The 12,711-nt window shown below is 44.4% G+C and overlaps 1 protein-coding gene and 1 pseudogene across 4 annotated transcripts in view; both read left to right on the plus strand.

Moving 5' to 3' along the window:
• Positions 1 to 9,529, plus strand: part of LOC135516988 (zinc finger CCCH domain-containing protein 13-like) — a 55,791-nt pseudogene extending 46,262 nt beyond the window's left edge.
• strbp (spermatid perinuclear RNA binding protein) overlaps positions 1 to 12,711 on the plus strand; it is a 122,391-nt gene that overhangs the window by 29,766 nt on the left and 79,914 nt on the right. The gene's annotated exons all lie outside the window — the stretch shown is intronic.

The raw sequence follows: 12,711 nt of genomic DNA on the forward strand, positions 1-12,711 counted from the left end.
CGTTTCCCCAATGAGGATGCAGTCGCAACATTAAGTGACACGGGTCGGTGACATGTCAGTGTTTGTCAGGGATTTGGTGTGTTCTCCGTCATTAGTGTTTACCGAGCGCAGTGTCCGTCAGTCAGAGAACCAGCCTTAATTAACGTGCTGCAAGTGTGTCTGCTGGATGTTTATGGTGGTTGTACGGGGAGCCAAATAAACGTTGGAAAACCTCTCGACAACATCCGGTGCGGTAAGAGTGTGTAACTAAGTGTTATGCTGTATAGGGCGGGGGGATAACTAGACAGGGCGGGGGGGATTTCTTTGGGATCTGTCTGCACGACGACTCAACGAACTCGATGTGTCAACCTGTGACCTGACTCCTGACTGACCCTGGGCATTGGCCCATCACCCTCTCAAAAGGCAGTGTCAGTGTTTCCCCTACTGTTTTTGAGGAGGTTGCAGCTTGCAGTGCGGTTTTTGGGGAATTGATTGGGTAAGGGGATACCTAGTCCGTTAGAATTCATTCAACCGAAATGCGTTTCCGCTCATCAAATCTGACGATGCTAATATGCTAACTCCAGACTAGAGCCATAAGTAAATCATGGATTATTGTGGATTATGTTGCGGGGCTTCAGACACAACTCAAGGTAAAGGTCATTTGACCCAAATATAGATTTTTGCATGTACTATCCCTTTAAGGCCTTTCTTCCACCCGGTGGCGGAGCTGAAGCACAGAGAATAGTCCTGCTTTCATTCAAATACTTTGAGCGGTTGCTTGAGCCTACCTGGAGACCAAGTGTCAGATGGGCAGGGCTTGCGCTTTTGGGACTATTCCATTGTTTTCATTGTGCCAGATCCAAGCAAGCGCAATTGAGCACAGCCAGAGTATTTGCAAGGAAATAAATAGGGCCTACTGTTTGAACCCAGGTCTTCCACAGCCCGGACAGAGCCGACGCAGAGAGACAATAGACCAGGCGTTTGTCTAGCTAGCTGTCTTTGTCTCTCTATATGCCCTGATGTGTTGCAGATGTGGCAGCCAGGGTTCTCATCTCAACGCTGTGTGTGATTTATAGCCCAGGACACAGAGCAATGCTTTATAAGCCGGCAGGACAACGTCAACAACAGTGTGGTGTGTGTAGAGATGGGGCCATGGCAACTGCGGTGTGCTGGTCTGCTGGGTTGGTCGATCTGTGTCTTGACTGTCTGACCTGATGTTTGGCTACCTTGGTGTGCTCTGTGGCCCCGGGTCGCTTTTATCTCGCTACTGTGTCAGCCACGGACTTAAGGCCAGATTCAATCCCGTCGTGTTTTGTCCACTATGCACATTTTGAAGGCAATGTTCCCCATGGTCGCCGGAGACCACATTAGTGTGGTGTGTGTATGTATGAGAGATGTGTCTGACTAATTGATTTCCCATGGTGTTTTGGGAATAGCTGAAAGTTTGCCCACCCTTATTTACCACCACATCCTTCTCCAGTCTTTTCTCCCCCATTAGTTCTCTTGTCATTAAGTTTCTTTGCTGGCAGCTTGATGCTGTTTCAGGTTTCAACTCTGCTTTCATGTTTGTCGGTCTGTCTGTCTGTCGTCTCTCTCTCTTTCTCTCTCTGTCTCTCCCTCTCTCTCTTACTCTCTCGCTGTCTCTTTCTCTGCCTGTCTGTTGTCTCTCTCTCTCTCTGTCTGTCTGTCTGTCTGTCTGTCTGTCTGTCTGTCTGTCTGTCTGTCTGTCTGTCTGTCTGTCTGTCTCTCCCTCTCTCTCTGTCTGTCTGTCTCTCTCTCTCTCTGTCTGGCGTCTCTCTCTCTGTCTCTCTCTATCGTCTCTCTCTCTCCCTAGTTGGTCGTAGTTGTAGCGTCACAGTAGTGGGACTAGTATAATACTAGACTAGAGATCCACGTGAGTCTATTCCCACTCTACCGCATGTTTTTCTGCCAGCTGACACCCACACGCTCTCTCTGTCTCTCTCTCTCGCCCTCTCTCTCTCTCGCTCCCCCCCCCCTCCCATCGCTTTCTCTCTCCCTCTCTTTCGCCGCAGTGTCCTTGAGAAAGCAATGACTTTTGCATCATGCAAAGCGTTAGGGCTGGGTTGTTTCCGTGTCTCTCCGTCAGTCTGTCACTCTCCAGGTAGCAGCGACATGGCAGGTTGTTGGCAGGATGAAGGTGGGAGCCGAGCCACGGTCTCACCTCGCTTTCCTCTCAGGAGAGGAGACAGAGAGAGGCCCTGCTGTTTGAGGCCCTGCTGTTTGAGGCCCCGCTGTGCTGTTTGAGTTTGGCCGGATGATGATCACGTTGATAGTTTTCAGATATTCAGGGTTTGAAACCAACAGCAGAGCTCAGCTCTCTCTTACATATATCCCTATATGGCCGTTTGTTTGACTAGGCGAAGAGAAGCAGAAGGTGCTTGTTTGCAAAAGTTCACCAACACTCTTTGAAATAAATACAAAATTGTCACAGTGCCAAATATCTAACATGTCCTGTGTGTGTGTCTGTCTGTCTGTCTGTGTGTGTGTGTGTGTGTGTGTGTGTGTGTGTGTGTGTGTGTGTGTGATGCTAATTTATTTAATTAAAGCACAATCACACCATCACAAGCCTTATCTCAGACCCGGATCGTTACACTTGCTTTGTCACAGTTTTCCACCCACTCAATCTAAAATATTCATAAGTGAGTTGAAGAATGAATCCTAGGCTTATTATCTACCTGTAAGACCGCACCCCTTCAGTTTCTGTCGTCCGTCCCCCCCGCTGGATCGGATGTCCCTGCGTACATTGGTTGGCTGCTTTTATTTTTATTTTTTTACAGCTCAGCCATATGTGTTCTGTACGTTGGTCCTTTGTGATTCTGCTGAACCTCTGATGTCACATAGGTCACCTCCCAGCTGGCCTATTGCAGTAGTACAGACTTACCCACAGCAGCTCTCTGGACCCAGCTCGTTAGCTGGATATAGACAATATGCACGGTGTATGTCAGGTTTATTGAGCCAAACACAATACCATGTTTTTCTGTAATATGGCTATATTTGACATGTTGAGGTGGCTCTTCCTGCACTTGCCGTGCCTCTGTTTCCACCTGTAAGATCAGCCCAGCAGAGTACATTATTGCATTTTCCTTACAGCAGTATCTCTGCTTAATGCGTTGTTTTGTCGCCCAGTCAGTTTCCCATTCGCGAACCTCTCCGGACCCCTCGGATAGTATCAATACAGTTGCAGGCAGCAGATAATTGGAAAGTCGCAGTGTTTGTAGAGGAGAGGACATGTCCTTATATGACAATAACACAAACACTTTGGTTTGCGCCTGGGAATGAAGAGGAAGGATATCTTCCTTATGGGAAGCAACATGTCCAAATAACACACACACACACACACACACAACCTACACAAATGTTCTGGCTTGTGTCTTCCTCAGACAGTCTATGTGACTAGACCTGCCCTGTACTGAGAGGTCGGAGCGTATGGAATGCATCAGTCCAGAACTAGAACTAGGCGTTACACTGTCTCTCTGTGTGTGCGTGTGGGTTTTCGTGCGTGTGTGTACGTATCCGCCCACACATTTGTGTGAGTGTGTGTGTTGCTCAACCCCAGTGCTGTGTGATGTTGGTGCTTCAGTCAGTGGATGGTGGCAGTACAAATCAAATGTTATTGGTCCCGTGCACATATATATAGAACCGATGTTATCGCGGGTGTAGTGAAATGCTTATGTTTCTAGCTCCAACAGTGCAGTAATACCTGACAATACAATACAATACGCACAAATCCCCCAAAATACAAATAACCAAATGAAGAAATATCAGAATGAGTCCCCCTCAGAAAAATACAAATTATGAATAAATATACATGTAAAATATATATAAAATGGTGTGTAGAGACAGTACGGACAGTATATGAATAGAAAAGGTGTGTACAGCAGTAGTTATATAGGATGAGAGACTAGAATACAATATATACACATGAAGTGGGTAAGACAGTATGTAAACATTATTAAAGTGACCAGTGTTCAATGACTATGTAGATAGGGCAGCAGTCCCTACGGTTCAGGGTAGGGTTCTGGGCAGAGGCCGGTAGGAGGAGTGTGTTCGATGATTCAAGTGTTAAAAGGATGAGAGTTTGTTTCCCCAACAAAGGCAGTGTAGCATTCCTAGTAATTACCCCCCTGCAATCTATGAACACTGTCTGTAACACTTAGCTACTGCACTTAGCTTACAGTATACTTAGCATGGCTGCTGCCTGCACACACACACACACACACACACACACACACACACACACACACACACACACACACACACACACACACACACACACACACACACACACACACACACACCCCGAGCAACAGACCCCGCACCTCTCTTTCACTTCCTCTTTTTCTCTTTTCTCACTTCTATCTTTGTCTTCATCTCTTTCTCTCGCTATTTCTATCCCTGTCTCCTCAATCTCCATCTGTCTCTTTCTCTCTTCTTCTCTCACCCCCCCTGTTCTCTCTCTGTTCCTTCCTTCCTGCCCTGTGCTTTTTCTTCAACGATCAACTGGGAACACTGGGTGCTGCTGGAAAGAGGTAGCCATGACAACGACCATTCTCAAGGAAAAAGTCGAGGCGGAGGTACACTTTCGCAATCTCTCTCGCTCTTTTGCTATCGGTCTCTATCTTTCTCTCCTGTCTCTGTCTCAACCCTGTTTTACTTTTCTTTCTCTTACTGTGTCCCTCTACCTTGCACACTGATTGAGTTAAGTCCTATGGAGAGTGACATAGAGGTAGAGCTGGCCCCATGCAGTCGATTGGTCGATTGTTTTGTCAATAGGCTGTTGGTCGACCCAGATTTCTTTAATCGAGCAGTAGCTAAAAAAATCTAATAAATATATATATATATATCATAGTGTACAAGACATCAGTCTGATTCGTGCCTGTCTGAGTGGACCGATCCATTGTGGAGGCCGTGTGGATGGCACAGTCCATCAGTCTAAGACGTGCTATTGGAATTGTATATGGTTATAATACATACATCTCAAATACACTTTCTCCGTCGTTGGATAGCGGTCGCTGTCCACGGTTCTGAAACACATCAGTGCGCTGTTGAATTGGCGCCTTTTCCTAGACCATGTTGCTATGTGCATAATAGCAAAGTTAAACAGCATATTGGTGTTGAGAACAATGCGGCGGAGGCAACAGCAGAATTGAAGAGATGAGAAAACAGACCTTGCCTTATTGTTTAAGATAAGTGAAGAGAGAGGAAACCCCAACGCAATTAGGTCTATAATCAATAGCCAAACTGTTAAATGTAACTGGTTTTTAAATCATCCGTATATCAACAGAAATAAGACCGATCCTGCTTCTGTTGCTTGTTTGAGTGTTTGTTCAATAGCCTACTGATTCTGTGAGCACCAAGCCTCACGCAATGACATGTCAAATAAACAATTTCCCAAATCTGGCTGTTTTTAATCTTTGCTATGCTGTAATAAAAGCTTGACACTTTTTGTTTTGTTTTGTTAGAACAGCCTTTCGGGTATTATTTTTCATTTATTCCGTGTTGTTTACACTGTTCCAAATTGTCGGGAAAATAATATTTATAATAATAATAATAACGCTCCTTCTAATTGTTATTATTACTATAACTATTATGATCATATGTAATGTCATTATCATTAGTAGGCTTAGTATTTCAGCCTTGTCATAACCACCATTGAGCTGTAGGCCTAAGAGCGTGTCCTGTTTAGTCTTAATATCGTAACTTACTAAGGCCTATATTTCAATACATATATATAGGCTACTGTATCAATCAAGCATTCATTCGTTCATGTCATCACACAGCATACGAGTCATTCATGATTTGAGATGCAATCAAGCATTTTAGTTTTAAAATAGAACAAAAGCGAGCGTTGAATGATTAGCTTACACAATAAGTAAACCGTTCCATTTCGGAAATTGCATTCGCAAACAAATTTAACTGCTTTCAGTCTTTGCTGTAATGAAGGCTTAACAATAATTGTTTTTTACAACAGACTCTCTGGTACTCTTATACTTTACTTAGTGTTGTTAACATTGTTCCAAACGGTCAGAAAAATGATATTATAATCTATACAGCACCTCTTTGGTACACATAATATGCATGCAACTCTTGCTCTTTTCCTTATTGTTCTTGATCTCCAGTATTTTCCACAACTAGTCGCATTTTTGCACACATCTTTTGCGTGCATGTGTGCCTTTTTGCTCACATTGCACACATCTGACTTACCCTTTACCTCCTGAGCAACCAGTAAACATTGCCCCCATTTCAAGTTTATTTGCAACGTCCTCTGCATCCATTTAGCTGTCACGTGTTACAGTGTTCAGAGTTTGTTAGAACCAATTTATTGATGTGATTATGATATGCTATAGGTCAGGCCCCGTTGTGCTGGGGGAGGTTGGGTAATGAAATGATGTGCACGAGCACAACACACCACAGCTGTAACTTTTGTCCTGTCTGAACCTGCCGATGTCAGTCATTTTTTACATGGCAGGAGAGTAACACTTCCAGACAGAATAACCTACAGTTTTTTTTGCAAACTCCAAGGTCCTCTGATAATACTAGTCCCATGTGAATCGACATCCCTGTATTTTCAGTGAAAGGCCTGAGTTTCACAACGTGTTGCAGGTCGGTTTGCGCAAGAAAACAATAACTGATTCGATAACTTGAGCCAAGTGCTGCGCATAGCTATATATGAATGGACTACGTATAGCCTATCAACTTTCACAGTGAATGCTTTTGTTCATATGTTTCGTGCGTATGAATTGAATATTGCCAAATGCACCAGTAAAAAATATTGAGCCTATTTAATGCAACAGTTGATAGTTAATAGGTGGCAAGCAGCAGCATACACCTGACCTAAACGTTTCGAAATGATAAGTTCACTTTCGCATCCGTAGCCTTAAAATGCATCTCAAGTGCAATTGCACTGTTTAGCGAAATACTGGAGGGGGCATTTAGGACGTGCTGTGGTTGATGATTATGATCACACTTCCTCGATTCAAATATAATGGCGACGCTAGAGTCAAGCTGGTTCTGTATGCTTTAGAAACTTGGGAACCAAGCTGGAGTTATCTGTGTGGCCACATCACCTGGACATGTTGAAATACTGTAACCATGCCTAGAATAAAAACTTCCAGGCTTCCATCATAACTGTGTGTGTGTGTGTCACGCTCCCCAAACGATAGCCTGGTAAAAAATTCAGGACAATGCTGAGGCTGGCTGATTTGCCCTCTTCCTGCTAGAGCTCCCTCGTGGCCCTGCTCTTAGTCATTCAGATGAGATATTAAGATTTCAATCAGACTGGAGGTGAACCAGAGCCCGTCTCTGTATGTGTGTGAAAGCAGCTCTGGGGGAGTAGAAGGAGAGGGTCACACGGTGTAGCCTGTTGTTCAATCAGTAGTAGACTTTCACCGCAAAGAAACCTCAATATTTGGTGGCTGTGCAGTATTGGTTTGACTAAAATAAGCCTCTCCCCCCCCCGTTTGAACTAAAAATAAAAGTGATTTTTTTGCTCTCCTGGGAGTGAATAATAGTCAAAAGATGAGCTGCTGTCAGAGGTGTTGCTGCAAGAAAGTTTGTATCACTCCCCCTCGGGTCGACACGGAAAGGTTTAGGAGGCTGTATATAAATTATATAAATTCTTCACGTATGCGGGTGCCTGTTTCTGCGGCCTGTTTTAGACTGAATGAAATACTGAGAGAGAGAGAGAGAGAGATACACACACACACACACACACACACACACACACTCAAGTGGTTTAGCTACAGGGCCATGTACACTGTTTAAAACAGAGAGAGGTTTATTTTTAAAATTATGAGTCTATTTGGAATAAAGCAGATTTTAATTTAATAATCCATTGATTCACAATTATTTATTGGACTCACTAGTCAGTTTCGAGATGTGTTTCCCCCTGCCATAGCCATGTTTTCCCTATTATTTCTGAGAGAGAGTGTGTTTCTCTGTGATTCAGGAGGTGTCTCTGACAGTGTCAGACCTCAGGATTTGGTTAATGAATTGCTGTTGTCGAGCAGAGTGCCCAAATTGACCTGGAATGAATGGATACACTGATCCGCTCCGACTTGGCACAGAGAGAAGGAGAAAGAGGGAGCGAGAGGGAGGTACTGCAGCAGCTGGCGTTGTGACACACACACACACACACACACACACACACACACACACACACACTCACCCGCATCCATTCCCTGACTCTGAATTGCCTTTTTCTATCGCTTTTCCAAATGAATGAATTAATGGTGCGCAGGTCAGCAGTTTGTTCACCTGGAATTGCTAATAACCCATCCGCCACCGCCCGACTATATGTGATGAAGTGAACATCTGAGGCCCGCACCCAACCCTAACCTGCAAATATGCGCTGTAGGCTACAGTCAGAGACGGCGGAAAGCTTTTTTTGAAAGGGGTTGCAGGATTCGTTTGGGTCTAATTTGGATATGTTTCTGCTTATGATTTTGGTAGACTATTTGTTAGTCAACTTGTCTTTAAATAAATACAAGCATCTTCTCTTCTGTTGTTATATGTTGCCCTAGAAGACTGAAATTAACCCCTGCTTACAAGAATAATGTCATAAATGATAGATAGAATGAATTCGTCAATCTTGGTGACATTGGTAAAAATGTTCTCGGACATCTCTGCTTCTTTTGTTGCTCGAAGACGTTTAGGGACCGGGGAGAAAAAGCAGTAATTCCCCCCAAAATGGGAAAGATTTTCCAAATGACATCAGTTTGACAGGTTGTAAAGGAAATAGAAAGCTGTGAAAACGACCCAACACGTTTCTGATACGATTGGCGTTTTATGTGTTTGATATATCTTTTATGATGCTGATAAAGACAGCACCTCTACAGACGGTCCCTAACTGCACATTCACATTCTCTCGGAAAGAAGGAAATCATCTTTCTCCACTCGAGTCAAAATGTACATTTTACTGCAAGAAAGGCTTAATTCTGCCGGAGTTAATATAAGACTTTGTAAAATATATTAATTTAGCTTTATTTAACTAGGCAAGTCAGAGGTTATAGACCTACAGTCAGTGTTCAGATTTCAGTTCCCATTTAACCTATTTGAACAGTAGACTGCAGTTCCCTTGACATGCCATAGACCTATTTGAAGTCCCCGTCTTGTGTCTCTTGAATTTGTATAGCGCCTCACAATCACCACACATAACGTAGGCACGGCTATCATCCTCTTTTACCTCTTGACAAAATCTTTCCCAAACATGACTTTTCAGGCCCTCCCTTCTCTCTCTCTTTTTTTTTTAACTCTCCATTTCGCAGCTTTTCTCAGTGGATCGGCGTGCACCTTTTTCTGCCCCTTCCCAAAAGCGTAGGCTATTTGGCGGACCTAAAGTCAGATAGCCCAAAAATAATAAAAGAAAAACATCCATTTAGACTATAGATATAAATTGCACAAGATTTTTTCATGTGTTGTTTTCTTTTTAGTCAACCCGGCGGCCATCTACCCTTCCTTCGTCCACACGTCATTTCATGACCCTAAACCCGCCCGCCCAGCGGATATAACCGCGGCGGCTGCAGGTTGAGTCCTCTCATCCCTAGTCCAAATATACACTCCCACCTTATCGGTCACTATTTCACACAGACTCTGTTTTGACTGGATTCTGATCCTCCACAGTCTAGGTGTAGTGGGTAGAGACCGCAGCTCTGGCGTTAGATGGCATGCTGCCCTGATTCCAGAAGGAACAGATGGCACTGCAAGGTCCTGAGAAACTTCTGCTGAAAAACACAGCACAAGGTTGGCCTGCAGTGCCTGCACCAGGCTCTATTCTACAACGGGAGGAGCAGCCTATGCCAATCTGCCCATCCATCCACTATAGTACCAGTATGAGGAGAGGCTGAGGAGGCCTGGCATGCATTCCAATCTCCCCTGTAACCCCTTATTAGACCTTCCAATGCCAAGTGTGTGTAACCCCCCGGTTACGCCAGGACCATGTGTACTGGATCAGTTCTGAGAGGGGGAGGGAGAAAGAGAGGTAGAGAGGGAAGTAGAGAGAAGGGGAGCAGTAGAGAACGAGCAAGCTAGAGAGAACGCGACTGAGTAAGGCCGAGAGGAGTGATGTTGTCTGCATCCTGCCTAGTCCACGCTCTGCTCTCCGAGCTCTCAGGCAGCTCTGTGTTTAGGAGCCATCGGCTCCACCCCCCCCCCCCCCCCTGCATTTACCCACTGCCTGGATGCAAAACACTCTGAACTCTCTCTCACACACTCCCTCCCTCTTACCCAGACAGACAGACAGCCAGAGAGAGAGAGAGTCTGGCATAGTATTGTCCTGACTTCTGCTAATACACTGCCTATGCCTCAGCCTCCCTCAGCCCTGCCTGGGCATTAGCCCACTTCTCTGCTCCATTAACACTTTATTAAACAGTCTAATCCAGGCTAAAAGGCTCTCCCTCTTTAAAGCTGATGTTTAGTTACACAGTCAGCTGTCTTGCTCAGGCTTCTCTCCTCAAGAGGTATGCTTAGATATGCAGACATTTTTACATCTTTGAAAAAAAATTAAGCATAATGATTATGCCCTAGATTGCCCTAGATTGCAGGAATAAACATGTTTTGGGTCTTTGAAAGATGCTAAATTCTCCAACTTCCCACCCCTCGGCCATTCGAAGGTGCTTTGTGCTCTCTCAGATTTTGCGGGTTGCATGACGCCCTGGTATACCGTACAGTAGCTGAGTCCAGGTTAGTTTGTGTGTTTGATATTGATGTGTAAACCTCGGGTCCTTACCTCTCTCAGTGGCAAAAGGTACGGGACAGTGTGGGGTAAAAAGCCACCAGCTACCGGACCACTTTCTTTCCCCCTTCCTGTCCTCGATGTGCAGATGTCGCCCAGTGAGACACTTCTAAAAGGGAAGCACTCTAGGAGATTATGCCGACTGACGATTTGTTGTTCTTTTTTTCCATTAGGGGGATAGTAAATAATTATATGCTTAAATATTATATAGCTAGGCTATAAGCGATATACTTTTGCCTTTTCGGGACTCGTGGTGAATATCCAAAAAAAACAAATAAAAAACAAAGCATCGGTAATAAAAAAAGCTCTCTGTCTGTTTTGTTTTGTTTTCCCAGAAGCCCTCTGCTAATCTGGTTCGGTTGTTAAAAGCAATTTTCTGCCTCTGGCTTGATCTCGCCGGGATGGACCTGTGTTTGGTTGTGCGTGAGTTGTCCGTCTCTGTGCCCGTTGCGTGTGTGTTTCTCTCTTAGTGTGTGCTTCTCGCTGAGTGTGTGTGTGTGTTCGTGTGTGAGCCCTCCTGTCCTGTCTCCAGCTGTGACCTCATTCCCTAATAGGTATTTGGGTCTATTACAGGACATACCTCCCCAGCCCAACCCACCATCAAATTAATATGCCATTTTTAAAAATTAATAACACTAGTCCTCTCGTCTGGTCTGCTCTGGATTATACAATAAAATAATGAGGAAGAGAGAGAGGGGGATGGGGTAGGGGTGTTGTACCGTAGAGGAGCTCAGTACAGTAGTTGAAACGTCTACACAATTCCCCAGTAACGGCATGATTCTGAGACAAATAAACATTGACTGCAAAGTTAAACAAACCATACAGCTCTATACACAAGGACAACTTTTAACAATTTACACTGAACATTTTTTTTTACAAAGACACCATTTACTCGAAGAACAGTGCAGATGCACATTTTGGTGACAGAATGACGTTGCGACCACGTTTTCCAAAAACTCTTAAATATCGACTCCATAATTATGAATATCAAATTGTATTTGTCACATGCGCAGAATACAACAGGTGTATTCTCCTTATCGTGAAATGCTGCCCTTAACCAACAATGTAGTTCAAGAAATAGAGTTTACATTTTTTTTACTAAATAAACTAAAGTAAAAAAATGTAATAAAAATTAACACAATAAAATTATATAACAATAACAAGGATATATGCAGGGGGTACTGGTACTGAGTCAATGTGCGGGAGTACAGGTTAGTTGAGGTAATTTGTACATGTAGGTAGGGGTAAAGTGACTATGCACATATAGTAAACAGCGAGTAGCAGCAGTGTAAAAACAAAAGGGGGGGTCAGTGTAAATAATCAGGGTGGCCATTTGATTAATTTTTTAGCAGGCTTATGGTTTGGGGTAGAAGCTATTAAGGAGCCTTTTGGACCTAGACTTGGTGCCCCGGTATGGCTTGCCGTGTGGTAGCAGAGAGAACAGTCTATGACTTGGGTGACTGGAGTCTTTGACAATATTTGTTGAGGCCTTCCACTGACACCGCCTTGTATATAGGTCATGGATGGCAGTAAGCTTGGCCCCAGTGATGTATTGGGCCATACGTACTACCCTCTGTAGTGCCTTCCGGTCGGATGACAAGCAGTTGCCATACCAGGTGGTGATCCAACCGGTCAGGATGCTCTTGATGGTGCAGCTGTAGAACTTTGTGAGGATTTGGGGACCCATGCCAAATCTTTTCAGTCTCCTGAGGGGGAAAAAAGGTGTTGTCGTGCCCTCTTCATGACTCTTGGTGTGTTTGGACCATGATAGTTTGTTGACGATAATGGACAACAAGGAACTTGAAACTCTCGACCCACTCCACTACAGCCCCGTCGATGTTAATGGGAGCCTGTTCGGCCCTCCCTTTCCTATGGTCCACGATCAGCTCCTTTGTCTTGCTCACATTGAGGGAGAGGTTGTTGTCCTGGCACCACACTGTCTCATCGTTGTCGGTGATCAGGCCTACCACTGTTGTGAC

Source organism: Oncorhynchus masou, chromosome 28 (genome assembly GCF_036934945.1).
Source record: "Oncorhynchus masou masou isolate Uvic2021 chromosome 28, UVic_Omas_1.1, whole genome shotgun sequence".
Taxonomy (NCBI): Eukaryota; Metazoa; Chordata; class Actinopteri; order Salmoniformes; family Salmonidae; genus Oncorhynchus; species Oncorhynchus masou.